This window comes from Chrysemys picta, chromosome 6 (genome assembly GCF_011386835.1).
Source record: "Chrysemys picta bellii isolate R12L10 chromosome 6, ASM1138683v2, whole genome shotgun sequence".
Lineage (NCBI taxonomy): Eukaryota > Metazoa > Chordata > Testudines > Emydidae > Chrysemys > Chrysemys picta.
In genome coordinates this window covers 45,557,405-45,575,131 of record NC_088796.1, presented here as the reverse complement: position 1 = coordinate 45,575,131, position 17,727 = coordinate 45,557,405, and the positions used below count along the sequence as shown (strand labels likewise).

Genomic DNA, 17,727 nt, shown 5'->3' with positions numbered 1-17,727 from the left:
ATCTGGACTGGCTGCCACTGTATCCCAATTATTTACCTCAGATTAAACATTAAACACATTTGCATTTAACCCCTGTAGTGTGATTACAAGTGTGCACTCACCAGAGGGCCTTCCCTGCCATCATGGTCCCGCAACAATAGGTCCTGTGAGGGGACTGGCTCCAGAGTTAGGAAAAGGTCCTGGCTGTCAGGGAGAACAGATCCTCTGCTTGCCTGCTGTGATTCTGCTCCTCCTCCTCTTCCACAATGTCCTCCTCGTTGTTGCCCAAGGCTGCCTGGGGCCCTGGGAGGTATCCACAGAGAGTGTTGGGGTACTGGTGGGTTCCCCGCTTAGAATCACATGCAGCTGCTCATAGAAGCGGCATGTCTGTGGCTCAGAACCAGAGTGACTGTTCATCTCCCTTGTCTTCTAATACGCTTTCCTGAGCTCCGTTATTTTCACATGGCACTGCTGTGTGTCCCTGGTGTAGCCCTTGTCCCTGTGCAATTTTGGCATATATGTCAGTGATTCTTCTGCTGGTTTGGAGCTGTGCCTGCACATACTCTTCTCCCCACCCAGCAATCGGATCCAATGTCTCCATGCTGGAGCTTGTTTGCAGCCCTGGGCAGGCATGGTCAATTATGCTGGTGAGCTCTTCACGCTGATCAAACAGGAAATGAAATTCAAAAGTTCCTGAGGCTTTTCCTGCATATCTGGCTGACGTGCAGTGGAGCTGAAAGTGCTATCCAGAGCAATCACATTGGAGCACTCTGGGACACCTCCCAGAGGCCAATCCTGTCGAATTACACAGTGTTGTGTCTACACTACTCCTAATTCGACCCAGGAAGGTAGACTCTAGCACTTCGCCTCTTGCCGAGGTGGAGTACAGGCATCGATTTTACAAACCCTTTAGGTCGGTGGAAAGGGCTTGGTAGTGTAGACACACACATTATAAATTCGACCTAACGCGGCATATGTCAACCTAATGCCATAGTGTAGACCAGGCCTCAGATAGCTGTGATGCTGCCCTCCACGCAGTTTGGGTCTCCATGGGTGTTAGTGGAAGGAGAGCCCATGAACTCCCCTTCCTCCCCCAATGAAACAGTTCAATTGAACGCTGTTTAGAACTCTTTGGGCTTAAAACTCTTGGTTTCCGCCCCTCTCTTAATAGCAAATTACTTTATTTCCTCTCACAGATCCTCTCTGTGGGACTCCATTAAATAAAATAGCTGATCCACATGCATGTCTCTCCTGACTTTCTAGCACCTTAGTGACATCCATAAAGTTCAAAGAGCTCACTTATGAGTCATCTTCAAAGCGGGAAACCTTTTCATGGGGTTCACCTGCTTTGTAAGTGGAGTAATTTTTAGATCAAAGACTTTTTCTAAGGACATTAAGAAGTCTGCAGCCTCATCTTAAATTTGGAAAAGCCCCCGTACTGAAAGTGACAGCTTCACAGCCTCCCCATCATTTTTCATAAGGGTTTTAAGAAGTCCACAGTCTATGGCTATGGACATCTTAAATTTGGAGACGCTGTACTTCTACAGTTGCAGGTAGAGTATCCAAAATGCACTACAATACGGTGCCTTGATATTTGGTTTCATACATACTTTTGGTCTTCTTATGTCAGTACTGTAATGTCTTGATTTTCAAAAAGACATTTGACTGCCTGTCTAGGTATATATTATGGAATATTTTTCGGTCTTATGAAATTCCAGATAAAGTCATGATCATCATCACGGCTATGTAGAGTGATGCAAAATGCACTTTAAGGGTGAACAACCTGATAATGGTTCAGCCTGGACAATGGCATGAAACAAGGCTGCATTCTGTTTCTGCTGTTGTTTGGCATTAGCATAGACTGGGTAATGAATAAATGTATTAGCAACACAAACACTGGCATAGCTTGGGCAGGTGCAGGGTCGGCTCCAGGCACCAGCATAGCAAGCAGGTGCCTGGGGCGGCCAATGAAGAGGGGAGCAGCACGTCTGGCCGTTTGGAAGCAATTCAGTGGCGAGGCCGTCACTCCCTCTCGGAGCGAAGGACCTGCCGCCGAATTGCCACCAAGCGTGATCGCGGCTTTTTTTTTTTGCCGCTTGGGACAGCAAAAACGCTAGAGCCGGCCCTGGGCAGGTGGCAAATGCCTAAAAACCTTTGCTGATGATATTGCACTATTAAGCAACACCCCAACAAGCTGCAACCAAAGACAGATTTAGCAAAACCAGCAGTGCTCAGGATCAGTTACACCAAAACAAACATCCTTAAAACCCAGACATCAAGCAGTAACACCACATAAGACAACAAACACATCAAGAAAGTAGAACAGCTCATTTACGTGGTGTGATGGGATCCCATCTGGACTGTGGGATTGCTGAACCCTCCCTCCTACCAACCTGGGCTGCCTCTCAGACTGTGAGGCTGATGTCAAGCTAGAAGCCTCTGATAGGTGCTGCACTTATACAGCCATTCACAGGCAGGGACACACCCAACTGAGTTACATGAAGGATCTCCCAGCCACTTGTGAACCATCAATAGGGAGGCTCTAGCCAATTCCCCCCAGTTCCCCAGTCTTGCACCCCAGAACTGTACCATCTTACACTGCTCAAGACGCATTTGTGCAGTGCAAGTTCATTAAAGAAGTTTGCCACTTCTTCACAGGAAAGTGGACATGCACTAGCCTTTGTAACCTGAGCTGAGATTTCCCAAGTACTTCAACTGAAACATACTGTTTTAGGTAAAATATAAAACAGATTTATTGACTACAGAAAGATAGATTTTAAGTGATTATAAGTCGCAGGCATAGAGATCAAAGTTGGTTACTTAAGAAATAAAAATAAAAATGCAGTCTAAATTCTAACTTTAGCAGATTAAGCAAGATTTGAATCAAGCAATGTCTCTCTCTAACAGATGGTGCAAGCAGGTTACAGTTCCTCAGTACACAGACTGGATCACTGTCTAGCCTGGGATCAAACTTCCCCAGTTCAAAGTTCTTTTTTTTGCAGCCATTCTTCTAGGTGTTGAGAGTGGGGGTGAGGGAAAGAGGCCCAGTGGTGATGTCACTCGCCCTCTTTTATACTTCCAGCTGCTAGAAAGATCCTTGGTGTGACAAGGGGGTCAGTCAGTCCCCATTGGTCAAGCAGTTTCCACGGCATATATGCCTTCTCTAAGGAGTCTCTGGGATAGTGGATTGCTCTCTTGATGGGCCATTAATGCTATCTGGGCCCTCCTTTGTTGCAACTGAAAGGCTGGTTGTGGGTGTTCCCAACCTCACAACATATTTCAAAAACACATATGGCAATATGTCATAACTCTACATACAACTACAGCACATACAGTACAACAGGATATTAATGTTCAACAGATCAATACTTTTAAAATGATACCTCAATGTATACAGTGTACAAAACATATCAATCATATCACAGTAGTGTATATGGGGGTTCCAAGGTGCTATTTTGAGGTGCAGAGTGCAACACCTGGACAGCACCATATTAGCTAATGGAGACCTCAAAAAAGAAGAGACATCAAGGATAGGAAAGGCGTCCACAGTATTCACTAAACTCAGTCACATGTGGAAATCCAAGTTATGCAGTAGCCAGACAAAACTGAGAATTTTCAACTGAGGTATACTCTAACATATGGCTGCTTCTTCCGCTCCAGGTCTTCCGCGGCAATTCGGCAGCGGGGGCCCCCCCACTGCCGAAGACCGCAGGCCCCCTGAATCCTCTGGGCAGCCCTGCTCCTATGCAGAGCCAGTGGGGACAGTTGGCACAGAGCAGACTATTCCACCTTTGCACCACCCAAACACATCAGAGTAATCCTTGGCTGCCCATTTTGAGAAGTTTTCCAGCTGCTTTGTGCTGCCTTAAGGTTTGGCCCAAATATTCAGTGTTTTTTAATCTTTCCATGGAACAGCTATTTCAGTGGCACAGGTTTTGTGAACAAAGGGCCTGATCCTGGGAGATGCTGAGCTCTTGCCAGCACCTGCAATTCCCAGGATCAGGTCTGGAGGGCTTAATCCTACTTCCATTCAAGTCAGTGGCAAAACTCACACTGACTTAAATTGGAGCAGAATCAAATCCAAACTATATAATTAATATTCGTGAGAAGAAAAAAGTTATATTAAGACACAATGTTACTATATATTTGTCTCAGCATCAATAAAAAGAACAACCCCCACCCCCAAATCCCATCAAAGTTTCCCCTGCTAGAATTCTACTTTTCCTTTTTAGATACAAAAACACAGCTTGAATACAGAGGGGAAGATTTAGAAATCATTTACAGAATGAAAAGAGAAGTGTCTGCTAATTAGCAATAGGGCATTGATTAGTGTGTAGTTTTGAGCATAAGTAATATCCTTGGAGTATTTACAGTCTCTGATATTCACATGCATAGCTTTGCACCAAGTGATCCATTAAGAGCACGATGTCGGAGAATAACAGAGTTCTTACTTTTTGTTTGGGTACAGCAAGTCAGATACTTTATTTTCTCAAGCAATTGCATAGAGAATCAGTTCCCTCAGGGACACCTCAAATGGGGATGGGGACAGAATCTAATATGTGATACTGGGGAGAAACCCCCTGGACACCCATCCCCAGAGGCACACACAATCGTCCCTGGAAACCTTCAGCTTCCATATACACCTCTTCCCACACCCCAGCCACACCTGTAGTCCCCACAATTCCCTCACAGTCTCCGGGTGCACACTCCCACAACACCGTGTTCACACAACCCCCCTGAACACACTCTGTATCCCTCCACAAACACCCCCCCACTCATCACTTAATAAAAGAGTAAGCTTGCTCAAGGACAAAAAATGGAGTGCTCTGTGGACTTCGTAGTCTTCAGCGCGCACACAAAATTAGAGTGAACTTTGCTGGTTTTTATTATCCAGGATCCTAGCACTGGTGTATAGGTAAAGAATTTCTTTACTTCACATCCCCTGGTGCCTTGATCTTTCTCCTGTCAATGACTAGAGAACAGAGATCCATTCTCATCCTCCTCTGTAGCACTGAACACTGTAACCATGAGCTACCGCTGTCTCATCTGAGAGATGTGGTAGAGTTCCAAGATAATGGGCTAAAATAGGTTGAGTCCTTCCTGGAGGGGCGCATCCAACAAGTAGTGATGGGAAACTGCACATCCACCACTAGACTCCCTCACCTGTGGGGTTCCACAAGGATCAGTTTTCTCCAGTCCTTTCCAAAATCAACATGTGGCCACTAGGTGAACAACATGGACTCAAGTGCCAGCACTATGCAGATGACACACAGTTCCACCTAGCCTGCTCCACAAACAACCATACCTCTACCACCAAGATGGCCCAGTGCTTGGATGAGATCAGTTCATGAGGAAGAAGGGCTGACTGAAGCTGAACCTGAGAAGGCAGAAGTGATCACCTTCTCACATGCAGACATCAGAGTTCAATGTCAAGGGAGGCTACACGTTGTAAGCTGCCCTCCAGATGTCAAGGCGGGCACTCTTCCACCACATGAGTTATTGTCTGCAATTCTGCTCCACAGTCAGAGTGGAGAGGTCAAGCTGGTGCCTAGTTGCAGCAACTCTGGACAAGTCAGAGAGTAGCCTGCTGAACTCGGTCCAGGATCTGTGATGAAATGGAGATGCAGTGATGGACTCAAGAACGTACTTAGAGCATCAGACTCTTTCCCAGTGATGCTTCCACTCTATAAGAATGTAGTTTTCAGCTCCCCGGCAGTGCTGATCATCCGTGCATCCAAGGGTCAGTAGCACTCTTGTCCAGGAGTGTGTGAGCTGCTGTAGCAAAGGGGTGTCGAGAGATCAGCCCCGGTGTCAGACCCTGGTCTGCAGGAGTGAGATTCCTCCTCTGAATATGAGCTAACCTTTGAGCTGGCGCTACATGTTGTTTCCTGTCTGAAAATGAGGCATTAGTCAGCTGGAGCTGTAGTAGGTTGGTTTCCATCTGTCACAACTCTCCAGGCAGACTTAACAGTAAAGGCATCTGGGCGAAGGTCGGGCAGAGCTACGTGTGCTAGAACATACAGACTGGAGGTTGTTGTATAATTCAAGTACCAATAATAATGTGAGTGGCCAAATTCAGCTCTGTGGTGACTGCACCCACGAAACACAGAGCAGCGTTCAGCTGAAGCCAACACCAGAACCAGGACAGTTGTAGGAAGGACTGAAGGGTCTGATACTCAGGAGGTTCCCATCTACCTCAGAGCGTCAGCCTTTTCTATTTCTTCTGAGAGAATGGTTGGAAGGTTTGGCTTTTATTGGTGCCACTCTATTTTTGATTGACACCTTGGAAATATTATTTTTGTCTGCTTTAGCTATGTTGGTCAGGTGTGTGGTGACACCATTTGGAGAGAACTCCTGTTGCCATGTATCTGGTGGGTTTTGTGCTGCACTGAACTTCTTGAATGTCCTTGCTTCCCTGCTAGCTCTTGACCTCTCCATTTCTAAGATTGCCCCTCCTCCCCCGTGCAGTGTGCTCTTCAGGGTGTATTCAAGCTCTCAAAGAGGTGGTTGCCTATTTCTGGAACACCAGGTTTTTCATACCGTTTAAAGAAGTATGCCTATTCTTCATCCAGATGTGGCATATAGGTATTTTGGTAGTCATATGGGCTGGGCTTGGAGGTGGCCTTAAAGATTGCTTTGGTAAACCTGGAGTGTGCTTAGGCTTGTCAGGGTGTGATGTCAATTGATAGAGCTTGGTACACACTGATTCCAGCTCACATACTGAAATCGATGAAAAAGCAGTTGGCATGTCTGCAGGGATTGGGTGTCACCAGTCCTACAGCAGTGCAGGGAGCCTCTGCATCCTTGTGTCACGGGAGTGAGACTCTGACAACAGGGTGCAGGGAAGGCTCTGGTCCTGGCAGGGCAGAGCAGAGCAGAGAACCCTGGGCAGGACTGGAAGGGAGCGAAGGAGGAGGAGCCCCCTGGTCACAGGAGAGGCCACCCCACTACTGAATGGCTGCCGTGGCAGCACAGGGACTCTGCAGCCCCATTGTCACAGGTGTGCTCTCACCCACCAGCTGGGAGGTTTCTGCTCTGCCCCACCAGGACTGCAGCCTTCCCTGCACCTTGCGCCTGCAGGGATCCAGTGACACCAACCCCTTGGCAGTGCAGGGAGCCCTCTGCAGCTCCATTGTCATGGGAGTGAGTGAATAGGACTGTGAGAGCAGAGCTGCAGAGGGCTGCCTGGGCTGTCATGGAGCCAGAAACACCCAATCTGCAAACACAAGCTGTGGAGAAGGCTGCGGTCCTGGCTCAGCTGACCAAAGACCCCTGGCCAGGACTGCGAGGAAGGGGACAATCTCCTGGGTGTGGGAGAAGACCACCTTGCCGTTGAATGACTCCATCCTTAGGCAGGAACTGTTCAGCAACAGGGCAGCCTCCACCTTGCAGTCCTGACTGGAGGTCATTGCTCCACTGGGTCAGGAGTGCAGCCTCCCTGACACCATGCACCCTGTGTCTTTGGCCCCTTGGTTGTGCAAGGAGCTCCCTGCAGCCCACTGTCAGTACTGGGAACCTCTTGCAACCCTGCCCTAACCTTAACCTGTCCTCCTTAATTTCCAGGAACTGTCCAAATATATATATATATATATATAAAAGGTTAAAAATAGACAAGTTGTTAAAAAAGAAGAAAAAAACCCACAAAAATTAAAAACCCTTAATTCATATTACTCCAAATTAGAAAAAATAAAAACTGAATTCTGCCAAGCCTAAGTATGCTTGATTATTGAGATGTTTTGCAGGATACCGACTATATATTGGTCAATGAGCTTAATATAGCTGTCCCATTCTGCCTTTCTGTAGTTCCAATGTAGTCTCAGTCTAGTGGTCACGATAGGTGTGGTAACCCCTATTTGGATGAGGATGGGGCAATGCTGGCTGTAGGGGAAGTTTCCAAGGACCCTACAGGTGGCTGGTAAAGGGCAGTCTCCAGCAAGAACAAAGCTCATCTGTGTGGGAGACAGAACTTTCTAGGAGTGGTCCAAGACTGTGGAATGAACTCCCCCAGGAACTAAGGGCCATGACAATCCTGATCCCCTTCCACTCCAAGTTCAAGGCGCATTTCTTTGCTTTTTCCTTCTCTAACAAACAAACATGTAGCAACGGGTACATCTATTTAAAAAAACCTTAAAACAAAGCCCCTGTCAAAACAAGATACTCCACTGCACATGCTTCTCCCACTGGGGAGAGGATGAGAGAACAAACAACATGTGACAGATTTGCAGTCCTGGTGCTTAATGCACTACAGGAAGATGCTTAGATACTATGGTGATGAGCACAATATGAAAACCTGAATAGAATAGAATAAAGATATTTTCTGCAGTTTCCATGCTGAGAAACTGATAATGATTGGATACTCTAAGCTGTGTGGAATTCCTCCTAGTCCTCTTCTCTTTGGTAATCACAGCCTGTCCTTCCTCATCTGCCTTCAGCGGTGCAGAATGCTACATGATTCTCTTTCCTCTTGTGGTTACAAATTGTCACTCCTCCTTCTGGTTTCCACATTCAGTGGCTCCTTGATCACCAGTTCCTTTCTTTCTTGAATCTGGGATGGTGACGCTTCTCAGATCTGGTTGTTTTAAATTTTGTTAATTGAATCATAAAAGTAAAGCATATTTGATTGAATAATTATGAATTGCTGACTTATCATTGGGCCAGGGAAAGAGAGTGAAAATTACTCTCTAGTCTGGTAGTTCGTAGAGTCATGTATGATGTGGGAGACACAAGTTCAAGTCCCTCCTCCAATGACTATTTAATTAGTTATAAAAATTGGAATGGCTTCAATAGGAGAGACTGAGGAAAAACCCATACCAGAATATCCCATAACACAGTGACTCAGGCATTCTCCTGCAATGTGGAAGACTCAAGTTCAAATCCCTTCTCCACATCAGGCAGAGGGGGGAATTAAACCTGGGAGAGTACCCCAACCACTGGGCTAAATGTTATTAGGGAATGTCACAGAGTGCTCTACTCACAGCTGGGCTGCACCTTCTTCTGGGGATTAGCTCTGCCCAGTTCAGCACCCCCTTTCTTCTCTTTCACTATTGCAGTTCTCCTCCCACCCACAGAGTCACACTACAGCTGCTTCATGACTTGGTCCTCTGGCCAGGTCGCACTGTGATTCCCCTTCTAGGAGAGTCTTTCCAAGTGTCTCGCCACAAAGTAGTGTCAGGCAGTCCATAGGCACTGACTCTGTGGGTGCTCCGGGCCTGGTGCACCCACAGGGAAGAAATAGTGGGTGCTGAGCACCCACGAGAAGCCCCCTTATCAGCTCTCCCCCATCCACCCCAGCTCCTCCCACCTATTGGTGGGCACCGCAGATCTGCACCTCCCCGCACCTCCCACTCGTGGTGTGCAGGAGGCTGGGAGGGAGGGGGGAGGAGCTAGGACTCAGGGAGGGGGCAAAACTGGGTGAGGAGAGGCGGGGTAAGGGTGAGGCTTTGGGAGAAGGGATGGAGTGGGGGCAGGGCCTGGGTCAGAGCCAGGGGTCAAGTACCTCCCAGCACTTTGGAAAGTCAGCGCCTGTGAAGCAGTCCTCATACCTGCCACCCTGACTATGTCACTCCTGCAGTGACTCAGGCAGTCTTCCTGTTCACTGCCCAATGCAGTATCACTCAGTGATGGATGGTAGGGGAACCCAGGCCCACCCTTTACCCTGAATTCCAGTCCAGGGCCCTGTAGTGAACAATTAAGGACTACATCTACCTTACTGCTCTCACCCCCTGACAGTGTTGCCTGCCTCATGGCTTTATAGAAGCCCCACCTGTTCCCTCACAGGTGAGCTTTATTCTAAGTAGCACGCTCTACACAGCCTAAATCTTCCCTATTTGCAGCTTAATTGGCTGATTGGAGCCTACCTTGCTTAATTCAGCTCTCTTAGGGCTGGTATGGGGAGTACACCCCATCACAGAGACAGGACTGGCTCCAGGGTTTTTGCCGCCCCAAGCAGTGGGAAAAAAAAAATCCGCTATCGCAATTGCGATCGGTGGCACTCCAGCGGCAGCTCCACCGCGCCGCTTTCTTCTTCGGCGGGAATTCGGCGGCAGGTGCTTCCCTCCAAGAGGGACCCCCTGCCGAATTGCTGCTGAACAGCCCGACGTGCCGCCCCAAGCACCTGCTTGCTGGGGTGGTGCCTGGAGCCGGCCCTGCACAGAGAGATCATCATCATCTTCCCTCAGCATTTTGTGAGCCTATGCCTTTACGTTTCTGAAAAAGTCTGAAATCGAAACAAAAAATGTTCAGGTTGGGTTGAAATGAAATGTTTCATTCTGACATTATCAAAATGTATCAAGTTTTTTTTTTCACTCAAAACTATTTGGCAAACTCAACAAGAATTTGCAAATAACTTCAGGTTGAATGAAACTGCATTTTGGTGAATAAACTGCTGAAAAAAATTGACCCAGTTCTATACAAAATTAAATTCCTATAATAATTTGTTTTGCATTGATCAAGACATTTCATTCCAGTTTCAACCTTTTCAAATTTTCATATTATATTAGATCACATAAAATAAACAAATTGAAACAAAAAGTTGCGTTGACCTTATTGGAATGTTTATTCAGGTATTTTTCCTAACAAAATTTAGTCAAAATCAACACGCTTCCATTAAATGTTTCATTTTCTGCCGGTTGGCATTGTCTTATGGAAAAACATTCAGTTGGAAAATTTCCAACCAACTCTAATATTAACTCTTGCTGCTTAACTTCACCTGCTCATTAACAGGAAGAGATTGACCACTCAGATTTCAAACACACAGCCTTCACCAAGACACAAACAGACCTGTTTTGCCTGGCCTGTTCAGGAGCCCAAAGAGCCAAGCTACATGACTCTCAAAGACAATAAATAAACAAACAAACAACAAACAGACCAGACCAAATACACAACTCACCAAGTCCCTCTATCTTCAAGCTCAGGATCTCCTGCTGCTGCTCCTTCCAAAATTCCACTGTTTGCCTGTCCTGTTCACTTGCTCAGGAGTTTGCTTGGCAGCTGACTTGATTTTAAGCTTCTGTGGAGATGTATCTTGCATCTTTGATAGTTGTGCAGTATGGGACTTAGCTGTTGGATTTAAATTCAGAGCAAAGAATGAAATGCATGATTTACCCTTTTTACATTCTGCCATATCATCATTTGTGTGCTCTTTGATTTGGCTTAGACATCCAGGTTTAATGGTTGCAAATATATTCAGTGAACCATCTGGGCATGAAAAATCTTCCCCTTTGAAGGCAAATATCAAGCAAAGCATCAAGGTGAAGAATGCAGCAAGCCATCTGTAAATAAATATGGTTCTTGACCTCGGTTTGGCTGGGAGATAAACTATCAAAAGCAGCAAAGCAAATGTTTGATTTGGCCTCATGTAGCATGGTGCCATTACCCAATTCATTGTTGTTATCGTTCTAGGCATGAAGAACCCAGTCACACAAGAAAGCACATGAGTGAGATGTTCATTTGATGTTGCTGTCAGTAATGGCAATGTGAGATGACCTACAATCAATGTTATGTGTTTTACTGTACATAAAAATTCATTGAGACTCTTGTACCACATCCATACACATTTCAGTGATAAGTAATAACCTCAGAAAGAAATGTCTTTCGTGTACCTTTTGGCAGTAACAAAGACAATCATTAAACCAAGCCATCTTAAAGAAGATAGAAGTTCTTGCAGTTGTTTCATTTTCTAAGAATGGGTCTTTTCACTATGGATCATTTATATATCCCCACCTAGTATATTCATTCTGTTTCTATATACTGTCACAGCATTTTCATCAGCCTTGCAAGGATAATAAAATAATTTGTGATGGGTACCAATGGAATTATTTCACTTGCACTATAATTTAGCTGCTTGAACCTGTCTATGGTTGCATTGCAATTTATAGTAAATGTCTTATGCAGCATAGCCAAGCTGAACTAAAAATAACTGGCACATGTCAAAATGCAGGAACAGTTGTAGTGTTATAGCTGTAGTTAAGGTTTCATACAAATTTCCATTCTAACCTTTTTGTTTTGAGTCTTTCATAACTTTCAATATTCACAAAGCTATAGTCATCATAATGTACAGGAATAGGGTGGCACCCTTTTAAATAGTTTGTGAGCTGTGCCAAGTTTAGAGAATTGTATGTGCTTTCTGCTTTAGGGTATACTTGAAAGCTTTTCAACTAAGTTTCTGAAATATTATGATACCTTAATGTTATTATGTGGTTCCTATGAGATAGAACAGGGGTTCTCATTGCAAACAGGTGTCGGGGGTCACAACCACCTTGCCTTTCCCATATTGCTAATTGGGAGGGGGGATCCTGGCTAAATCCCAGATAGATGGGAGGGCGGGTCCAGATATGGAAAACGATGAGAACCACTAAGATAAAACTGGCTAGGATCAGTGTTTAGCACTGTGCCGATGCCCATTTTTCTTCCCAACCATACATCCCTTCGTTGACTGACGACAGTGTGCTGATGCCATAGTATTTCTAAGGTATATGGTTTAGAGTTTTTCAGTTATTCAAAAAAAGAGCTCAGTTTCAGTTAGTGGAATTGACCAAGTAACATTGGGGAATGGAATTAAAGTTTTTACTTTCATGACAAAGTAGATCAGGGGATTTATTTGAAGTCTCACTTCCTTACTAAAATACAAAAATATTAGTCAGTAAGGCTGTACCTGTTCTCTCACTGGAACAATCTAAGTAAGAACCATGTTTGTAAATGCATGCATCGAAGGATTACAAACCCTGCAAGTTAAAAAATTATGAGATAGGTGACTTTCCCCAGGCTTCCTCCCCAAAAAAGAGATTTACAAACAGTACAGTTTCATGTATTATGATTATAACTCTTTGGGGAAATGGCCCCTTTCTTCGCCCTTTGTGTGTGCCTATTTCAGATTAAAAAAAACCCTGAACATTTATACATAATGCTCTCACAAAAACTGCAGGAAGTTCACTGCTCACAGATGAGAGAGATGCTCGTGCTAGCATTCTCACCTGATCCTGGGCCCGATTGACAGCTCCTTCTCTTGACTACTGGTCAGTTGCTTTGCAGGCTCTCAAAGCTATTGTTTCTGGCTGGTTAAAGATTTGCATTGTTGCATTGAGTCCCACTTAATTCATATTTTCAAAGTTATCTTTATAACCATCAGGGCTAGAAACTAATCCTTTAAAATGAAAGGTTAGATTCTCCCGCACAATTCTACCCCAATGGGAGGATTCTGTGGAAAATTGCTTGGTCACAAAATTACAGAACAAACCACCCCCGGGCTATATATAGTTAACTAGTATATAGGTATTTTTTATATTCATTTGTAAACATAAAGAACCAGATCCTGGCTTTGATTAAAGCCCTGATTCAGCAAAGCATTTGAGTAATACTTAATTTTAAGTCTCTTGGGGAACATTGCAGTTGGGTGCAATTTGAAGCAGCCTTGAGGCTGCTATAACCTGTGTCAGGGTCTGATCCAGGCCCTGGCTAGCCCAAGGATTGGGCAGCAGAGAGAAGATATAAAGCCATCTTTGGCTCCATGCTCAGAAGAATTGAGCGCTGTTCTAGTGTAGCTAAAGTTCAAACCTCAAAGTGCCTTGCGCCTTATGTTGTCGTTTGCACAGTGAGTGTGAAAAAACATAACCCCATGCAAGAGAGGATTTGCTGATTTGGATGTACTGTATTTTACACCCACTTTGCGTTCAGCCCAGGCGTAAATGACTACCCAGGTACAATCGGTGAAGAATCAGCCACTCTCTAACAAATTACAGCAATTTTACTTTGTATGTCAAAAAAACTGTAACTTTTCACTACATTTCTTTTCAGAAGTATGTTGCAAGGCTACAAAATGAAAATGATTCCATACACTAACATTAGTGTTGCATTTATTTGTTTTATCATTTGTTGGCACTGTGTAAAATACAAATTGTCTTTTTATTCATTTTAGTATTGTTTTGTAGGCAGAAATAATGCACATATGCTAAAGGTTTAGGGTCTGATTCTCCTCTGACCTACACAGGTGTAAACTTGGAGTAAATCAGCTAAAGGTAGAGAAGCTATCCTAGTGTAACAGAGAGGCGAATCAGGCCATAAGTACTAACAATTTGCACTGAATCATGATATACAGTATTTTGTTCTTGTGAGAAAAACTATTCTAAGTTACCAACTATATGCTTCTTGAGAAAAGCATGTAATCCACAAATGCAATGTGTAAGGCTCAAGTCAATTAAAAATATTTCTCACCTTTTATGCAAACTAGTTCTGGCTCAGCAACAAATTATAGAAGTACTCTTAAAAAAACAATAATATTTTCTGTATTTTAATGTGCGCTTTGGTGAACAAATAAAATATGAAAAGAAAAAAACAAGACAAGGATGCTTTTACTCAGAGCTCATCCAAAGACTTGTAAAATGACTTAAGACATAGAGAAGTCATGTAATAAATTCTCCTCTTCCTGAGGATTGTAGTGCCTAATTAGTAGGGTGACCAGATGTCCCAATTTTATAGGGACAGTCCCAATTTTGGGGGTTCTTTCTTATATAGGCACCTATTACCCCCCACCCCCATCTCAATTTTTTACACTTGCTATCTGGTCACCTTACTGATTAGGAATAATTTAGGCTGGACTAATTCTCTAGCGATGCTGCAGATGGGGAACAGGCTCATGTATTTAAACAAAGACTTTACCTGTGTGTTTTGCTATGGAGGACTTTGTCCATCCATTGGAGTTTGGTGTTCCCTTGCATGCTTTCTCTAGAGAGCGATACATAGTAGAGCAGTAGAACATGTTGTGCTTTGTGTGCAGCTGCTCACAGTTTCTAATCGGTCACAGAGGAGATGAATATTTCCTTCATTTTAGTTAGTTTTGTCAGCTCTTTGGGGCAGGGACCATCTTTTTGTTCTGTATACAGTGCCTAACAGAGTGAGGACTGAGTCTGTGACTGGGGACCTAGGCACTACTATAATACAAATAACAATAGTATATATCCTGGGGATATAATACAATTTTAGAGGAGGCAAGGGTGGATTTCCAAGATAGAACACTCTCTTTGGTCAATGTCAGGAATGTACAACCTGTCATAAACTCATTTGGGGCTTGATCTTGAAAGATGCGGAACACTCTGGTCCTGGTTGTGATCCAGCAAAGCACTTAAGCACATGAGTAGTTGCATTGATTTCAGTAGCTCACAGGCTTGAAGGTAAGCACATGCTTAAGTATTTAGTCAGATTGGGGCTGAAGTGCACACAATTGAGTCCTATGATCTTATTGCACTGCAAGGCTAGACGGTCATAAGAGCCTTACAGAACTCTTCAGGGAAGGAAAGCATAATGGCGGATATGGCATTCTGCAGCCACCAATGAGTTTGCACTTTTCATGCTCATACATATAAGTTCACATATTGTAGCATGTGCAGAATCAGGAGAGGGCTTCAGCTACTGAGACATTTTGTTGAAGAATAATGTTTTATTGTCTGTGAATAATGTAATGGTGATGCCATTTTTATTTTCTCAGTGTTGTCTTGGGAGTGGGTTGAATAATATATTTTAATAGTGGACTGTGGTTCTGCTGGAATATATTTCAGTAAATATAAAATCTTGGGGTAGTGTTTAAGGACTCTCTCTGGAATATTGGTATTATTATATGCAACTGATTCTGGGAAGCAGGTTTTCTGAAGTCAGGTTTGGTTTACTTGTCCTTGTAAGCACAGAGAACATTACAAACCATCACTATCCATATAGATGTACACCTCTACCCCAATATAACGCAACCCGATATAACACGAATTCGGATATAACGCGGTAAAGCTGTGTTCCAGGCGGGCGGGGCTGCGCACTCCAGCGGATCAAAGCAAGTTCGATATAACGCGGTTTCATCTATAACACGGTACGATTTTTTGGCTCCTGAGGACAGCGTTATATCGGGGTAGAGGTGTATTAAAAAGTGGCATTTTTAAGTGTAGTATGTGAAAAAGACGACTGTAATGTAGTAATTAGCAACTGCCACTTGGGAGTGTTTACGTAAAGCCCAGCAAATTTACTCCTGTGCTGATGGCCATTCCAAAGACTGTGCAATGTGTAAGTCCCACACAAGCCCTCATAATGACTCTTAAGTGATGCATAGGCAGAGAACTAAACTGCATGCAAAAATTAACAGTTCTAAAGTTAGATTCTGCTCTTCCAAACACTTATATGCAGGAGTAGTTCTAGTAAGATCACATGAATAAGGGTTGCAGGACTAGGGTCTTAAATTTTAAGTGCTTCATGGCTGAGACCTCCCTTCAGCAAGCTGGCATGACTACAGGTCTCTGTAACGTGCAGCTGCTTTGGCCCAGACCCACAAAGAGACATAGGTGTCTAAATCCCAGATTGAGGCACCTAAATCCCAGTTTTAGGCACGACTGATCCACAAAACTGATCCACTGTTTGGCTGCCACCTAACCCTGTGGGTGTGTAAACTCACTCAGCACCTAAATTTTTGCTGTAAAAGTTCCCTAGGCACCTGAATTTCTGCTTGTGGGCATGCACGCTGCTACCTCACTTTAGGAAGCTGGACGCCTACCTCACACTAAAGCCCCACTGCAATGCACAAACCAGCAGAGGGTAGATGCTCCTTCACCCAGCTTGCCTATGGGGCCTGATCGTGATACTTAAATAGTCATTGGGACAGAGAGAGAACTTGAGAGAATGACTAGAGCCTGGTAGAGCACCTGCATGGGAGATTGGAGACCTAGGGTCCAGTCTCCCTATTACAATGACTATTTAATTATTTATCCAAAGTGGAACAACTTTAACAGGAGAAACTGAGGGTAACCCCATCCAAATATCCCATGGTCCAGAGGTTAGGGCACTGGCCTGAAAGGTGGGAGACCAGGTTAAATCCTTTCTCCCCACCAGGCAAAGAGGGGAATTGAACCTCGGTCTCCCCCATACTGGGTGAGTGGTCTAACTACTGGCCTAAAAATAATAAGGGAACTACCATCTCCTCCAGTGGTTTTTCAAAGAAACACCTTAGGTACCTGAGCTGCCTGACTCCAGGAGCAGGGTTCTCAGCTGTGGATAGCAAACAGAGATAGGAACCTCCCTTCAGCTGGGTTAGGTGCCTAGCTCTGTGGAAAGGGCAGATCTCAGAACCCACCCCTGTCATCTGTATCTCCCATTAGCTAGCCTAGGGGGCTGTCTGCCTAGCATGTTGCCTTTTGTGGATAGCATTCTTAAGTGTTTCTGGTTGTGCCATTCCACATTTTCAGTTTTCAATGTGATACAGATTTTTATGTTGACAGTGCATAACAGTATTATACAAGATGTAAGGGGAAGCTGGAGGCTTTAGTATCAGGGTGAGAGAAGAGAAGGCATGGGAGGCAGTTTGGGATTAGCACATTAGCTATATGTTTCTGGTGAAATGATCAGCAGAGAAGTAGGTAACAATGTTAACACTGAAACAGTCATTTTCAGGTTTTAGACTTAACACAACATTGCGATGAATGGGGAAGTTCACACTTTTCAGATCTATCATTTCATGCCACCTGAAGACTCAGGAAAATAATGCTGATCGCTTTATATGCAATTAATATTTTTCTTTGCAACTCTGAGAGCTAGAAGCATAATTTTTTTTAAAAGTTTAGATTCTGGAGCAAAGGGTGCATTCTGCAGCAAAGACCATGACTGCTGAAGCATGGATTACTCAGGCCCTGCTAATCTGCCTCAGTTGCCTTTCTTCAGGCCCAGACCATCTGAAGAGAGAAGTCCCAAGAAATGATTATTCAGAAGTACTTGAGAATGGGG

The 17,727-nt window shown here is 44.4% G+C and overlaps 1 protein-coding gene across 1 annotated transcript in view; it reads left to right on the top strand.

The window, feature by feature from the left end:
- The window catches only part of PDE8B (phosphodiesterase 8B), a 153,705-nt gene that overhangs the window by 41,219 nt on the left and 94,759 nt on the right, over nt 1–17,727 (top strand). The gene's annotated exons all lie outside the window — the stretch shown is intronic.